The following is a 5599-nucleotide window of genomic DNA, read 5'->3' as shown; positions in this document are numbered from 1 at the left end:
GGTATATATGTATGTGATGGAACACTATTGTTCTACTAGAAACCAGGAGGCAAGGGAATTCAGGGAAGCCTGGAAGAATTTTCATGAACTGATGCTGAGTGAGATGAGCAGAACCAAAAACACACTGTACACTCTAACAGCAACATGGGGGCAATGATCAACCTTGATGGATTCGCTCATTCCTTCAGTGCAACAATCAGGTATAATTTGAGGCTGTCTGCAATGAAGAATACCATCACTATCCAGAGAAACAACTGTGGAGTTTGAACAAAGTTCAAGGACTATTCCCTTTAATTTAGAAAAAAAAACTGATATTTTATTGTCTGATCTTGTTATCTCTTATACTTTAAGTTTCTTCCTTAAGTCTATGATTTCTCTCTCATCACACTCAATTTAGATCAATGTACAGCATGGAAACAATGTAGAGACTGATTTGCTTTGTGTGGGGGGGTGGAGGGAGGGTAATAAGATTGGGGGAAAATTGTAAAACTAAAATAAATAAAATCTTTAATTAAAAAAATAATATATCGGCCCAAACATGGCTGCGCGAGTGTGCAGCATCTCGGGGGGTGCGCTCTGCGGGCTGCCCCTCTGGAGGGGTCTCGGCCATGGCCACCCCGCCCACCCCACTGGAGCTGCGCCTGGGGCCGGGCCGAGGGCCTACTCAAAAGACAGCGAAAGCAGTTGGTCCCGTTCCCTTTTGGTCCACAAAGTTGATCCCTGGAAGGATGCCCATTCCACCCTCCTGTCAAAGAAGGAGACCAGTAACCTGTACAAAATTCAATTTCACAACGTAAAGCCATAGTGCCTGGACACCTACAATAGCCTGACAGAGGCAGTGCTCCCCAAGCTTCACTTGGACCCAGACTACCCTTGTGCTCTGGTGGGGAACTGGAACACCTGGTATGGGGAGCAGGATCAAGCTGTACATTTGTGGCGATTCTCAAGAGGCTACCCTGCCCTCATGGACTGCATGAACAAACTCAAAGTGAACAAGGAGTACTTGGAATTCCGGAAGGAGAGGAGTAAAGATGCTGCTATCCAGGAGAAACCAACTGCTTTTGGAGTTCAGTTTCTGGAATGAACCCCAGCCTCGTGAGTGTCCCAACATTTATGAACTAAGGACTTACAAGTTGAAGCCAGGGACCATGATTGAGTGGGGAAACAACTGGGCCCGAGGAATCAAGTATCATCAGGAAAACCAGGAAGCTGTGGGTGGCTTCTTCTCCCAGATTGGAGAGCTCTATGTGGTCCACCATCTCTGGGCCTATAAAGACCTGCAGTCCGGAGAGGAAACCCGAAATGCAGCCTGGAGGAAGAGGGGCTGGGACGAGAATGTATATTACACAGTCCCTCTGGTACGGAACATGGAGTCTTCCCCTGAAGATCTCACCCCTCCAGTGACCCTGAGGACTCCTTCCTCATCTCTGGAGGGAGCTGTTAGCCAGAAGAGCCCCTCTCATGTCCCTCCCCCAGATATTCCCCCTTTCCCTCACAGCTTGCTCACCATTTCATACTGCACTTTCCCTGTTCCCTAACCATCCTCTCAGATTTCATGCTTCATTCCATCGTTGGGATCTGATGGCTCCCCAGGGAGTCAGGTCAGGCTGAGGCTAGACCAAGGCCTCTTCACCTTTGGTTTCAGGCAGCTAGGTGACTTAATGGATAGAGATTGAGTCTTGGAATCAGGAAGACCTGTGTTTAATTGTGTTTGCCACTAGTTATTTAACTAGCAGGGCATTGCCCTTTTTCTCTCTGGGTCTCAGTCTTCTCATCTGTAGAATGGGAATAATACTACCTGCCTCATCAAGGTTGTTTTAAGGAACAAACAAGATAACATATAAATGGCTTTGCAAACCTTAAAGCTAGCTATGATTCTTCTTAGCTTATCACTCTCCTTTATCTTCCAGTCCCTTTTCTCCCTGGGAAAGTCAGAGTACCCTTCAGCTCTGGTTACCTAGGCCTAGTGTCCTTCCAAGTAAGCATCACAGATGCAATCCTAATTACAGAGGAGGTGATGTTGTCCTGTGGTTAGAGCTTAGAGGCAAGAGCCGTGGCCAAGCTGTACAAATAATTCCATGCCTACCTCAGCTCTTGGCTTCCCTGCTACACCTGAGCCAAGTTGCTCTCTTTGTTTCTTAATTCAGGCCCTTAATAAATGACCCTGAACCAGTGAGAGGGTAAACAGAAGTCAAGGGATGGGAATTTGTTATCCCACCTTTTAGGAAAATGAAGGACTGTAAAAACAAATCCCTGCCTGAGGCCAGGGGTCTGATAGAGGGACAGTCTTGTATTTGAACTGTTCCTGTATTCATGGGTATGTCTCTGGATTAGGATTTTAGGTATTTCTAGAACCACCTACCAGACAGAAATGACACGCTCCCAGTAAGTTTCTTTTTCATAGAACCCTGGGGACTTTTGACTATCCTTTTCCTTCTCCCTCCCTCCTATATTCCTCTTGAGTTGGCAATCTTCCCTTCCATCACTATCTTTGCTGCCATGTAGGGATCATTGCAATACCTGGGAAGAACGGGGTTGGGCTTCTTCAGGTCCCTGTACCCCCTCAAAGTATGTCAGGAGAATTGGACCCGTCCTCCTCTGGGCGGCCTGTACTGAAAGTCACTGACTGACCTAATTAAATATTTAATAGAAAACAATAAAAAATAATATATCCCCTAATAACTGCTTTTGCTTTATCCCATAAGTTCTGGTATGTTGTTTCATTTTTGTCATTGTCTAGGATGAAATCATTACTTCTTTCTATAATTTGTTGTTTGATCTACTCATTCTTTAAAAATGAGATTATTTAGTTTCCAATTAGTTTTAGGTCTATCACTCCATAGCCCATTATTGCATATAGTTTTTATTGCATTATGATCTGAAAAGGAAGTATTCACTATTTCTGCCTTTCTGCAGTTGATTGTGAAGTTTTTATGCCCTAGTACATGGTCAGTTTTTCTTCAGGTGTCATGTATTGCATTCTCTCCCCACTGAGTTTTCTTCAAAGATCTATCATGTCTAAGTTTTCTAATATTTTATTTACCTCTTTAACTTCCTTCTTGTTTATTTTATGACTAGATTTATCTAATTCTTAGAAAGGGAATTTGAATCTTCCCCCCAGTGGTGTTTTGCAGAAATGTCCTCCTGTAACTCATTCAGCTTCTCCTCTAAAACTGTGCATGCCAAACCACTTGGTGCATACATATTTAGTATTGAAATTGCTTCATTGTTTATGCTAACTTTTGGGAGAATATAGTTTCTTTCTTTCTTTCTTTCATTTCTTTCTTTCTTTCTTTCTTTCTTTCTTTCTTTCTTTCTTGCAAGGCAACGGGGTTAAGTGGCTTACCCAAGGCCACACAGCTAGGTAATTATTAAGTGTCTGAGGCTGGATTTGAACTAAGGTACTCCTGACTCCAGAGCCAGTGCTCTATCCACTGCGCCACCTAGGCACCCCATAGTTTCTTTCTTTATCTTTTTTTTAACTGAGTTCTAATTTTGCAATTGCTTTGTCTGAGATAAGGATTGCTACTCATGCATTTTTTACCTCATCTGAAGCATAATATATTCTGCTTCACCTCTTACCTTTACTTTATATGTATCTCTCTGCTTCAAATTAGTTTCTTACAAGCAGTATATTGTGGGATTCTGATTTTAAATCCACTCTTCTATCCACTTAAGTTTTTCAAATTCAAAAGTTATAATTGCTAAACTCTGTATTTCCCTCAACACTATCTTCCCTTTGTTTGTATTTTTCCCATTTTTCACTTTATCCTTATTTCCCAGTATTTTGTATCTGAATACTATTTCCTTCAGTGTATTTCCCCTTATATTCAGTCCCTCTCCCATTTCTTTCTCCTTTCCCTTTGCTCCTTCTTCCTTCCCTTCCTTCTGTCAGTTCCTCTTTACTTCCCCCCTCCTTCCTCACTCTTTTCCTCTTAATACTTGAAAGATAAGATAAATTTCTAAACTTAACTGAGTGTGTGTAATAATCCTTCTTTGAATCAGCTCTGATAAGATTAAAATTCAGGCAATGCTCACCTCTTCCCTTCTTCTCCTGTATTGCAATAGTTCCACCTCTTCATGTGATGCAATTTACCCATTCAATTTCCATCATCCCATCTCTTTACTGCACCCCTCCCCTTAAGGAGATATTATTTTTAAATCAATCTGTCAGAATCATGGAAAAGTCATGAGTGTCCATTCTGTCTTACTATATTTTCCTCTAATAGAATTACAGTTCCCAAGAGTTATGAGAATCTTTCTCCCATGTGGGGATATAGCCAGTTTTATCTTATTGGATGGCAGTTTTTTTTTTCTTTTCCCTTTTTTATCTTTTTATGTATCTCTTGAGTCTCCTGTTTGAAGTCTAAATTTTCTTTGCATCAGGAAAAGTTGGAAGCCTCCTATTCCATTACATGTACAATATTTTCCCTGAAAAAGAAGGCTCAATTTTGCAGGATAGTGAATTCTTGGTTGCATTCCAAGCTCCCTTGCTCTTGGTAATATCATATTCCAGGTCCTTTGATTCCTTAATGTTGATACAATCAGTTCCTGTGTAATCCTTACTGTGGTATTTAAATTGTCTCTTCCTGGTTGCTTACAGGATTTTCTCTTTTATCTGATGAATCTGGAATTTGGTCTCAATATTAATTGTTTTCATTTTGGGATCCCTTTTAGAATGGGAACAATGTATTTTTTCAATAAATATTATATTATTTGGTTCCATGATACCAGGGAAATTGTCATTCAATATATACTGAAGTGTGGAGTCTAGGTTTTTTTTTTTTCTCCTCAATGTTTTCAAGAAGCCCAATGATTCTTATATTGTCTTTCTTGCATCTATTTTCCAGGTCAGGTGTTTTGCCAATGAGGTATTTTACATTTTCTTCATATTCTCCTCTGAAGTTCTAGTTCTCTCTCTGAGTTGGGATACTTGACTTCATGATAATTTTCTATGGACCCCCTTTTCTGCTGGCTTTTCTTAATTTTCCTGGAACCTTCTGTTGCGGAGAGGGGCTGGTTCAGGAACCTTTGGTTTTGAGTCAAGTACACAGTGGCTTTGCTTAATGAGTTTAGGAACTTCAAGTGGACTGACCAGTAAGGGATGCTACATGCTTTCTCTGGAATGTCTGTGACCTTGATTAGTAGTTTGCTCCCTAGGCATGGGTGTGGTGGAGAGAGTTGCAGGATCTGTATTATCTTTGAACAATGTGAACTGGGTCCTCCAACTATTTAGTTAATTTACTTAAGCACTGGGGGGAGATCTGTTGCCCACACCTAAGCCTGGGGACATGAGGGCTGTTATTCTGTTTATTCAGGGCAGAGTCACTTTTCTCCATAGGAATTGGGGGGGGGGGGGCTTAGACAGACTAAAATAGAAACATGAGGACTTCAAGAAAACATGGGGTCTCATGGCCCTAATCTTCCAGTCTAGCCTAGTTAACTAGATAGATGTCTTGCTGCCATGCTGGAGCTCTCCTGCCCCACAGAACAGATGCTGCCCCTGCACTGGCTATCTGTTCTCTACTTTTGTCTCTCTCATGCTCCCTGAGACATGATGTTCTCCTAGGTTCTTCTCTCAGTTTTGTGCATCCAAATT

General features: G+C 41.6%; 1 pseudogene; it reads left to right on the top strand.

The window, feature by feature from the left end:
• The first annotated feature begins 538 nt into the window (after positions 1-538).
• LOC141516323 (protein NipSnap homolog 1 pseudogene) lies at positions 539-1560 on the top strand (annotated as a pseudogene).
• Positions 1561-5599: the final 4039 nt, after the last annotated feature.

This window comes from Macrotis lagotis, chromosome 3 (genome assembly GCF_037893015.1).
Source record: "Macrotis lagotis isolate mMagLag1 chromosome 3, bilby.v1.9.chrom.fasta, whole genome shotgun sequence".
NCBI classification, from domain to species: domain Eukaryota; kingdom Metazoa; phylum Chordata; class Mammalia; order Peramelemorphia; family Peramelidae; genus Macrotis; species Macrotis lagotis.
The sequence above is the reverse complement of the archived record's forward strand: the minus strand, read 5'-3'. Positions and strand labels throughout refer to the sequence as shown.